Source organism: Pan paniscus, chromosome 3, assembly GCF_029289425.2.
Source record: "Pan paniscus chromosome 3, NHGRI_mPanPan1-v2.0_pri, whole genome shotgun sequence".
Lineage (NCBI taxonomy): Eukaryota > Metazoa > Chordata > Mammalia > Primates > Hominidae > Pan > Pan paniscus.
This window is the reverse complement of record NC_073252.2, coordinates 187,635,117-187,646,969: the sequence shown is the minus strand read 5'-3', so window position 1 is coordinate 187,646,969 and position 11,853 is coordinate 187,635,117. Positions and strand designations below refer to the sequence as shown.

At 40.4% G+C, this 11,853-nt stretch overlaps 1 long non-coding RNA gene across 2 annotated transcripts in view; it reads left to right on the top strand.

Annotated features, from left to right (window-relative positions):
- Positions 1-243: 243 nt before the first annotated feature.
- LOC117980140 (uncharacterized) overlaps positions 244-11,853 on the top strand; it is a 278,642-nt gene continuing 267,032 nt past the window's right edge. For both annotated transcript variants that reach the window (XR_010112080.1, XR_010112079.1), the window contains exons 1-3: positions 244-832; positions 3,607-3,743; positions 4,272-4,373. This is a non-coding gene — a long non-coding RNA (uncharacterized LOC117980140). The remainder of the gene's footprint in view (positions 833-3,606; positions 3,744-4,271; positions 4,374-11,853) is intronic.

Sequence of the window (11,853 nt, the reverse complement as noted above, 5' to 3'; positions counted from 1 at the left end):
GCGGAGAAACAGAAGCGGACGCGAAATAAACACTCCCTGACAGCCTACGTCTCTCTAGAACCCGCCTCCGTCTTCACCCAAACGCTGAATGGCTGAGAGTTCCACTTCCGGGTTTCTGACGGGGAGCTACGGCGGCCGCAGAGGGCCGAAAGGCATCCGCGCGCAGCTGCTCCCTGGCGCCCTCTCAAGGAGCCCCTGAGGATTCGCGCCTCCCCGAAGGGAGAAAAGCCCGCCCGAGGCGCGGTGCGGACGGTGGCTGGGCTGCCGGGCGCGCTGTGGAACCGCCTCCTGCTAGAGCAGCGGGCTGGCGACGGTCCTCGCGGGGGCGGGAAGCGGCTCAGGTTGCCCTCGCTGGCCTGCGGCGGCGCGGCTGGAAGCGCGGGCCACCCGTGCGTGGGTCACTCGTGCGTGGGTCACTCAGGACTGCGCCTCGCGCGACTGTGTGTGCAGGAAACAAGCAGGAAATACCCTAAAATAGAATGAAGCGCCATGTTGAGGGTCGCGGACGTCGCGAGTGCTGTGGGAATGTGGGCTGAGGTGGAGAGTTATGGTGGCCCGTGTTACAGGCTCAGGGGTCGGAAAGAAGCCTAATCGTGGAGGCGGCATCTGAGGAGGGTCTTGAACGCTGGGCAGGCATTTGCCCGACAGAGATGGAGGAAGCTAGTCCTGTCTGATGCAGGAAACAGGGCGGAGGCGTGGAGGGAGCCGTGCAGCGCTGGTGTGAGGAGCCGCGAGCAGGCCAGGCCTGTAAAGCAGAGTGAGGGAACCAGGATAGAGAAGGCAAGTCGGGGTCCTGTGGTCGCTGAAGAATTTGAATGAAATCAGTAAACAGGTGAGAGGGATCAATCGCAAGAGCATGGGATGAAAGGAGGAGTAGTCCACAGTGATTCCTCTGCAGCGGTGGGTGTTATTAATCGCGTATGTGACACCAAAACCACCCCACTCAAGCTGTGGCTCTTTCCCTAAAGTAGAAAACCGAGACCAGTTGGGTTCCAAGCATCCACGAAGATCTTATTAAATTCGTGATCCCTGGTGGCACCATGGAGTCAGGATTGGCTCATCTCAAACCTGACTCAGAAACAAAACCGTCACGATGTGCAGAGATGAGCGTCCTTACCGCTATGATAACGTATTTTCCGGTGTTTTCACAGTGCTGCGCTTCCTAATCCCCATTCCATGGCAATCCACATGCCATGATGCCCGGAGTCATTAACAAAGGAGACACACAGGGGCTCCTCACGTTGGCTTTCCAGGGTTTTGATGAAAATCTGTTTCCTCATCTCATACAATGTGGTTAGTAATAGTATCATTTAGGGTTGAAGAATTAAATGGTACGAGTTATATAGGGTGCTTATTATAACCTACATGGAAAATGCCTAGGATATGTTAGCTATGCTCATCACCAACATCGTTATATGATGGTAATAATCAGATAGTCAGGAAGCCCGACACCGAGAAAATGGTTACATGCTCTGAAGGAATGAATGTGGAGAGATCAGAAAGTCAAGAACAAAGTCGTACAACATGTCTACAGTAAAGGGATAGAGAAAAAAAAGGCTATAAAAGAAGGAATGAAACAGAGTTAAATTATAGAAATCAAAGCTAAGGAGAATTTCCAGAAAGGGTAGTATCATTTAATATCATAGAAGTTTAGGAGCCCAAGATGGAAAAAAGGCCTCTGGGTAACTGACATTGAGGCAGTCTTTGGGGAAGCTCCATTTCCGATACAGAAGTAGACTGAAAGTCAGCTTGAAGCAGGGACTAGGTGAAGAAGCTGTTGGCTGGTCGCATGGGGAAATAAATAAGGGATGGCATATGCCGTATTTCTGGATTTCTTTCTTTCTTGCCCAGCCTCTATATTTGCACAGAGTTTGGCGAAAACTTACAAAAAATAAAAATGAAACCAATTTCGTTTGTAGACCCAAATACAATGCTTTTTCTGTTAGAATCAAGATAAATTCATGCCTCTCCCTTCTATTCTAACCGTCAGTTTTGAAATTAAACATCAGCTTTTCTTCTTCATTAAAATCATTTTCAGCTCTTCCCATTGATGGTTTGGGGGAGTTGCATAAGCAGTCAGGTCTTGATGAGTAGAGGAGGAGGGAACAAACACTTTCAGCAAAGGCAGGATTCTGAAATTCTGCTCATATTTTTTTCCAGTAACTTTCCTATGTTTGTGAGGTTATTCAGTCATAAAGATCCTAATGAAATGTTTTTCAAGCTTTACTAATCATAATCACTGTGGACATTTGTTTAAAATGTGTATTCCCAGGCCTCTCACCTGGTGATTCTGATTCAGGACTCAGCATACATGTGTTTGACAAGTATCACAAGTGGTTCTTATGGTCAGGCAAATTTGGGAAACTAACCAGGAATTTATGTTTTTATGACTGGCAGCTAGAAAAGATTCCTAGAGTCTTTGCTTTTTGAAAATAAAATATTTCTTTTTTAAAAGGAAAATTGTATGACTAGATACAGCATTTATACATGTGATACATGTACTATACTATGTGCTTTTGTCATATTTACAGTTAAAGATGTGTAAGAACACTCTGAGAAAAATTGTATATTAAATGAAAAGAGGGGTAAGTCAGGGTGGGGGAGAAATGAGAAGGGTGTGCTTATTGTTGCTAAAAGTTAGAAAAGCCAGAATGATAGCATCTAAGGTTGCAAATAGCACATTGTAAGTTGAGGGAGCTTCATAATCATGTCTGAAACCTTCTTTGATATACTGAGTTGTAAACAGTAGCTTTGGACAAGATTTGAGGGAGAAACCAACTATGCTTTAAAGTGTTCATTTAAAAGTCTTTAATTAAAGGAAAGTCTTTGCATTTACTTGAGCTAATTTAACTTCAGGACTTTAAGAAGTTACTAGCCCTTAACCTCTTAAAAATTGTCTTTCATTTCAAATGAAAGTTTAAGGTGGCCTTTATGTTCGATTGGTATACTTGTGCGAAGACTTAACAGCAAGGTACTGTACAATTCTAAATATTTACTTCTTAATTTTGCTGGAAGAAATATACTACTCAATTGATTATTTTTAAAGCAAAGTAAAACAATTTATTTTGACAAGTGACACTGTATTTTCCTAGTTTTTTGGTGGCAAAGATTAGGCTTAACATCACTAATCATCAGAGAAATGCAAATCAAAACCAAAACGAGATACCATCCTACACCAGTCAGAATAGCTACTATTAAAAAATTGAAAAACAACAGATCTTGGGAGGCTGTGGAGAAAGGGGAACATTTACACATAATTGGTGCAAATGTAAATTAGTTCAGCCACTGTTCAAAGTGGTATGGAAATTTCTCAAAGAATTTAAAATAGAATTACCATTCAAGCCAACAATTCCATTACTGGTATATAACCCAAAGAGAATCAGTTATTCTACCAAAAAGACACATGCACTTGCACGTTCATCGCAGCACTATTCACAATAGCAAAGACATGGAGTCAGCCTGGGTGCCCATCGACAGTGGATTGGATCAATAAAATGTGGTACATCTACACAGTATGATTAGGCCATTCTTGCATTGCTATGAAGAAATACCTGAGGCTAGGTAATTTATAAGGAAAAGAGATTTAATTGGCTCACATCTCTGCAGGCTGTACAGGAAGCATGGTGATGGCATCTGCATGGCGCCTGTGGAGGCCCCAGGGAGCTTTTACTCGTGATGGAAGGCACAGAGGGAGTAGGCACATCACATGGTCCGAGGAGGAGCAAGAGAAAATGAGAGTGGGGGTAAGTACCACACACCCTTACACAACCAGATCTTGAAAGAATTCACTATCACAAGGACGGCATCAGGCCGTGAGACATCATCCCCATGACCCAAACACCTCCTACCAGGCCCCACCTCCAACACTGAGGATTACATTTCATCATGAGATTTATAGGGGCCACCTTCCAAACCATTTCATACACCACGGAATACTATGCAGCCATAAAAATAACAAAATCATGTCCTTTGAAGCAACATGGATGCAGCCGGAGGCCATTATCCTAAGTGAATTAATGCAGGAACATAAAACAAAATACCACATGATCTCAATTATAAGTGGGAGCTAAACACTGGGTACTCATGGACATAAAGATGGAAAGAATAAACACCAGGACTACTAGAGGGGAGAAGGAGGAAGGCAAGGTTTGAAAAACTACCTATTGGGTATTATGCTCATGTATTAATCTGTTCTCACACTGCTGTAGAGAACTACCTGAGACTGGGTAATTTATAAAGAAAAGAGGTTTAACTGACTCACAATTCCACAGGCTGTACAGGAAGCATGGCTGGGAGGCTTCAGGAAACTTATAATCATGGCAGATGGTGAAGGGGGAAGCAAGGCACGTTCTACCATGGCGGAAGGAGAGCAGGTGAGCCAGGGGGGATGTGCCATATGTTTAAACCATCAGATGTCATGAGAACTCACTTACCATCTAAGAACAGCAAGGGGGAAATCTGCCCTCATGAGGTAATCACCTCCCACCATGTCATTCCCCTTACATTGGGAATTACAATTCAACATGAGATTTGGGTGGGGACACAGAGTCAAATCATACCAAATCAGCATCTGGATGATGGGATCATTCATACCCCAAAACTCAGCATTATGAGATATACCCATGTAACAAACTGACACATGTACCCCTGAATGTAAAATACAAGTTAAAATTATTTTCAAAATAAATTAATTAATGAATAAATAAATATTATTAAATTAAATTAAAATTTTGAATTAAAAAAATTTGAGAGTGATTTCAGCTTGACAGTTATGTAAGTTATGTAAATGGAAACAGTGAGTTCTGTAAGATTCGGATAAATTGCACTATGTGTACTAAGTTGATGTCCAGTTGTTTGGATAAAAAGAAAAGAGGAGAAACATATAGATCTAACAGGAAAAAAATGGACAAGTTTTTATGATAGCAAAAAGAAAAATGGAGGAAATAGGACTGAGATTATAGTGATTGATAGATATTAATAGACGACTAAGTCAAAAGCCACTGGTTGCAGAAAATATTGATTAATTTTGTTTTATTCAAGTCAGACAACAAAATTCTATGCCCTGCCTCCAGAGAAAAACCTTTTAGCCCTGTAATTATCTTTATTCCAAGCACCATTCCATTCATTAAGTAGTGTATAGGGTGATTAATAAGTGAATTATTCACCGAATTGAGACAGAAGTTTTGAGTATTTCAGGATATTAATAGTATAGTCAATGAACTAAAATAAAATTTGACTAGAGGTGTGATCGCCATGAATGCCATGTTGGTATCTTGTTAGATTTGGCAACCTAAGTTGACAAATTTATTTATAAAATAAACATTCATTGTTGATTAATTTATAATTAGTAGACATGCTCTGTCTTCTTCCTTCCTTTTCTTTTTCATTCATTCATTCATTCCTACAGAGCAGTGACTTTCATTCTAAGATTCCCAGAATCCTAAGGAATTCTTGAACGTCATCATAGGGAGCCAGGTGTGGGGATTCCCAAAAGTTGTATTTAATACTTGAAAAATCTCGAAAAGTTATATATTTACACCAGAAACAGCTATACAGGTTTTAAGTTATGTATATATAGTTGAATACATTTTATTTCTATCCAGAACTAAGTCATTAGAGTTAGTAATGTTGATTATTTCATACTGACCTAATGGGTAGCCTTTATATATCATTGATTACTTATTAATAAAATAAGAACCACCCCCAAAATTACAAAATAAATATATTTTGTGGGTTTTTCTTAAGGCTTTTGAAACATAAAATCAGAGGAGAGGATTAAAAGTAATCCTTGATTGTTAAAAAGGCAGGGAACTACTAACTTAGAAAATTGTATGAAAACAGCAAGATATATACATGGACCTCAGACCAGCTGCCTGTTTTAATAAAGTTTTATTGGAGCACATCCATGGATCTATGGTGCTTTCCTGCTACAATGGTAGAGTTGAATGGTTGCTATAGAGACCGTATGGTTTGCAAAGCTTAAAATATTTATCATCTGGTCCTTTATAGCAAAAGTGAACCCAGTTTTAGAACATTCACTTCACAAATTAAGATACAGTGGATACTGCCTTAACTGACCTCCACTTAACTGATTTACAATTAGCACTTTCTGGTACCCCTGTACAACTTATTGACTGATGTCCATTGCAAACTGAAAGCCTTTGAGCTACTTTTAATGCCTGTACATTTCTCCTTCCATCACAGAAATTATATAGTTTCTAAGAGGAAGCTGTGTTCATTCCTAAATATGTTTACACCATTTGTTCTTGCTCTTGTAGTTATGCAATTTAATTAAATATTATATTGGGAGGCCAAGGAGGGCGGATAACTAGGTCAAGAGATCGAGACCATCCTGGCTAACGTGGTGAAACCCGGTCTCTACTGAAAATACAAAAAAATTAGCAGGGCGTGGTGGCGGGCGCCTGTACTCCCAGCTACTTGGGAGGCTGAGGCAGGAGAATGAGGTGAACCTGAGAGGCGGAGCTTGCAGTGAGTAGAGATGGCACCACTGCACTCCAGCCTGGGCAACAGAGCGAGACTCCATCTCAAAAAAAAAAATAAATAAAATAAAAAATAAATATTATGTAAACTGAGAAAATGAGTATAACAAAAGTAGTATTGTTGTTTCTTTGAGAAATAAACCAAATGTGTTGGGAAAATGAGACACTCAAACAGTTGCTGCCAGCTTAACTGTGGGCAAGACAACTAGAAACAAATGGGAAAAATTGTATACTCTAGGATTTCAGATTGCTTTACCCCAGTTGTCTTCACAGAAAGTGAACGAGAAATGAATGACAACATATTGTTGGCATAGTTTCCACAAGAAACTCCACTCAGTGAATCCGTGCAAGGCTTTGACCTTGTCATCAAAATACTGGCAAATTTATTTACACATGTCTTTTAAATTAAAGTTGTTTTAAGGACTTACATCTAATACTTCTTATGATTCCTCCATCTAACTTAAATTTGTTATTAATCTATTTATTACTGGTCCCAATCTTATTGAATAAGGGGGTTTCTACCGTTTTTGCTAACCAAAAGTTTACTTTGATGAAGTTGGAATTATAAACACAATAATTCAAGTTTAAAGAATTAGAATGGTAATGGTTAATACAATATAGTATGCCTAAAAATCACTTGAAAAGCTTACTAATAATGCAAATTCTTGTGCCTTAGGCCTGAGATTTTGATTCAATAGGTCTAGCATGGGGCATAGGAATCTGTATTTTTAGGAATGTTAAAGGAAAATTGCTTCAAGTAGGGTAAATTATGATTTACAAATATAAAATGAACATTTGTCTAAGATTTTTGTTTAACTCATTTATTTAATGAGGGAGTCAGTAAGATGTTATAATGAGTTTTATGGAAAATTAAAAGAGCCACACATCTCTATGCACTAAGGAACACTGAAATAAATTTTCTTGATAGGTTCAAAACTGACTTCTCGATGGAAGGTGAAAAAAGGAAAATTAATTATACTTCCACCCAAATCAATCATTTGCATGTCTATGGACAAGAATATTTGCATTACTATCAGTAATCTATGACTAACAGGATTGCAAATAACAAAGAAAACAAAAGGCAAAGAGACCCCATAGAAACAGATAACCCAGGTTATTCTAGGCAAGGCTGAGATTTCTTGAAGACACTCAGTGGTAATTTCGTTGGTCCATCTTAAAATCTTTCCATTTTCTCCTGAAACAAGTTGCTCAAGCAATTCAAATACAATGAATGTGGTCAGTGGGTCACACCTGGAGAAATCATTTTCTAACCTATAATCAAGACTGTTGAATTACTCCCTTCACTAGAAAGAATAAAATATTACCACATAAATTTGTATTATGATAATGGCCCACTATGAATGCTTTGGCGTTCTTAATTTTCTTAAGATTTATTAATATTCCTGAAGTAACTACTAAATGCCAAGCAATGTATTTTCTAATTTAATCTTTCATTGACTTTTACTTTCACTTCAATTGAGCTACTCACTTTCATGGCTATAAACTTTTCAATAACTTAAAAATTGATTTCTAATGTTATAAACTTTAATGTTCCACTCTGTGACCTGCTCTTTCAGACTCTCTCTTCCTTACTGCCAATTCACCTTCTCTTCTATCTCTTCAAGTGCCCCAGTATCTTGACTCTTCCATTTTCTTTTTTTTTTATTAAGTGGACACATGATAATTTCACATGTTGATGGGGTACAATGTGGTATTTTGATACATGATACATTGTTAAAACCTCTTCTCCCTAACTTTCCCAGTCTGGTAACCACTCTTCTACTCTCTATTAGATCAGTGTTTTTAGATTTCACATATGAATGAGATCATGTGATATTTGTCTTTCTGTGGTTAGCTTATTTCACTTACCACAATGTCCTCTATGCTCATTCATGTTGTCACAAATGACACGATTTTATCCTTTTTTTATGGCCAAGTGTGCATATGATATAGTTTGGATATTTGTCCTGACCCATATCTCATGTTATATTGTAATCCCCACTGTTAGAAATGGGGCCTGGTAGGAGGTGTTTGGGTCGTGGAGGTGGATCCCTCATGGCTTGGTGCTATCCTCATGATAGTGAACAAGTTCTCAAGCTTCCTGAGGCCCCAGAAGCAGATGTTGGCACTATGCTTCCTGTACAGCCCACAGAACCAGGAGCCAATTAAGTCTCTTTTCTTATAAATTATCCAATCTCAGTTATTTCTTTATAGCAATACAAGAATGGCCAAATACAGCATATATGCCACATTTTCTTTATCCATTCATTCATTGATGGACACTTAGGTTAATTCTAGGCTATTGTGAATAGTGCTGTAATAAACATGAGAGTGCAGAAATCTCTTTGACATACTGATTTAATTTTCTTTGAATATACACCCAGTAGGGGGATTGCTGGATTATGTGGTAAGTCTATTTTTAATGTTTTTGGAAGTTATATTGTTTTCCATAACAATTGCTCTAATTTACGTTTCCACCAACAGTGTATGAACATTCCCCTTTCTTCACATCCTTGCCAGCATTTGTTATTTTTTGGCTTTTTCATAAAAGGCATTCTAAGCAGGGTGAGATGATATCTCACTGTGGGTTTTTTCACTTGCATCTGTGTGAAGAGACCACTAAACAGGCTTTGTGTGAGCAATAAAGCTGTTTATTTCACCTGGGTGCAGGTGGGCTGAGTCCGAAAAGAGAGTCAGTGAAGGGAGATGGGGTGGGGCCATTTTATAGGATTTGGGTAAGTAAAGGAAAAAGGGGGATTGTTCTCTGGCGGGCAGGAGTGGGGGTCACAAGGTGCTCAGTAGGGGAGCTTTTGAGCCAGGATGAGCCAGGAGAAGGAATTTCACAAGATAATGTCATCAGTTAAGGTAGGAACAGGCCATTTTCACTTCTTTTATGGTGGAATGTCATCAGTTAAGGCAGGAACCGGCCATCTGGATGTGTACGTGCAGGTCACAGGGGATATTATGGCTTAGCTTGGGCTCAGAGGCCTGACATTCCTGTCTTCTTATATTAGTAAGAAAAATAAAATGAATTAGTGGTAAAGTGTTGGGACAGTGAAAATTTTTTAGGGGTGGTATGGAGAGATAATGGGCGATGTTTCTCAGGGCTGCTTTGAGCGGGATTAGGGGTGGTGTGGGAACTTAGAGTGGGAGAGATTAAGCTGAAGGAAGATTTTGTGGTAAGGGGTGATATTGTGGGGTTGTTAGAGGAAACATTTGTCATTTAGAATTATTGGTGATGGCCTGGATACAGTTTTGTATGAATTGAAAAACTAAACGGAATAAGACAAGGAGAAAAACAGGTATTAAAGGACTAACAATTGGGAGGACCTAACACATCTAATTAGAGAGTGCCTAAGGAGGTTCAGCATAGCTTTGCCAGCAAAGATTTTTTATTTACTTTAAGAGTTAAGAGTGACGGTTTGAGGATAGCACCAGGAGATATCAGCTGTGATGGCTTGGAGAAACAGTGTAAACTGGCAGTGTAAACAAAAGCAGGGCATGTATGAGTAGTTAAGAATGGTGAATAGGAGTATGAGTAGACAGAAGATAGTAGGGATGACAAGTTTTTTGGGGCATAGTCCAAGTTGATCTGGTGTCTGGAATGAGACTGGGGCCTAATAAAAAGGAGCGTCTATACAGGAGCTCAAATGGGCTATACCTTGTGGCATTCTGAGGACAGGCCTGAATTCTGAGAAGGGAAAGTGGTAAAAGTATTGTCCAGTCCTTTTTAAGTTGGTGGCTGAGCTTGGTGAGGTGTGTTTTTAAAAGACTATTAGTCTGTTCTACTTTTCCTGAAGACTGAGGACTGTAAGGAATATAAAGGTTTCACTGAATACTAAGAGCCTGAAAAAATGCTTGGCTGATTTGACTAAGAAAGGCCGGTCTGCTATCAGACTGTATAGAGGTGGGAAGGCCAAACCAAGGAATTATGTCTGACAGAAGGGAAGAAATGACCGTGGTGGCCTTAGACCCTGTGGGAAAGGCCTCTACCTATCTACTGAAAGTGTCTACCTAGACCAAGAGGTATTTTAGTTTCCTGACTCGGGGCATGTTGAGTAAAGCTAATTTGCCAGTCCTGGGTGGGGGCAAATCCTTGAGCTTGATGTGTAGGGAAGGGAGGGGGCCTGAATAATCCCTGAGAAGTAGTAGAATAGCAAATTTGCCTGTCCTGGGCAGGAGCAAATCCTTGAACTTGATGTGTAGGGAAGGGAGAGGGCCTGAATAATCCCTGAGGAGTAGTAGAATAGCAGATGGAACACTGAGAAGTTATTTCCTTGAGGATAGATTTCCACGATGGAAAGGAAATGAGAGGTTCTAAGAGGCGGGTTAGTGGCTTGTACTATAGCATAGCCTGCCTTTGCTGGTGTGTGGTGATTAGGCCTGGTGGAACTGCCATCAATAAACCAAGTGTGATCAGGGTGAGAAACAGGGAAGAAGGAAATGTGGGGAAATGGAGTGAATGTCAGGTGGATCAGAGAGATGCAGTCATGAGGGTCAGGTGTGGTATCAGGAATAATGTGGGAGGCCAGATTGAAGTTGGGCCAGGAACAATGGTAATTGTGGGACTTAACAAAGAGTGAGTACAGCTGAAGGAGCCGGGAAGCAGAAAGTATATGCGTCAGGTGTGAGGAAGAAAATAGATTTTGGAAATTATGAGAGCTGTAGAGAGTGAGTTGAGCATAGTTTGTGATTTTAAGGGCCTCTAAAAGTATTAGGGTGGCAGCAGCCGCTGCATGGAGACATGATGGCCAGTCTAAAACAGTAAGGTCAAGTTGTTTGGACAAAAAGGCTACAGGATGTGATCCCAGTCCTTGTGTAAGAATTCTGACTGCACAGCCCTGCACTTCAGCTGTGTGTAATGAAAAGGGTTGGGATGAGTCAGGGAGAGCTAGAGTGGGGGGCAGTCTCTAAAGCTGTCTTCAAGGAACAGAAAGAGGAGTGGGGAAAGGATTTAGGATCTATGGGGTCATGTAGGTTTCCTTTTGTGAGTTTATATAATGGTTTTGTTAGGATGGCAAAACCAGGTATCTAAAGGCGAAAGTATCTAACCATACCCAGGAAGGAAAGGAGTTGTTGTTTTGTAGAAGGGTTTGGGGTTTGAGAGATTGGTCAGACATGATCGGCAGGGATAGCACGTGTGTTTTTATGAGAATTATGCTGAGATGGGTAACGGATAAGGAAGACATTTGGGCTTGACTGAAGTAATGGAGGCTGTCTGTGAAGCTTTACAGCAGTACAGCCTAGGTAATTTGCTGAGCCTGATGGGTGTCAGGGTCAGTCCAAGTGAAAGCGAAGAAGGCTGGGATGAAGGGTGAAAAGGAATAGTAAAGAAAGCATGTTTGAGATCCAG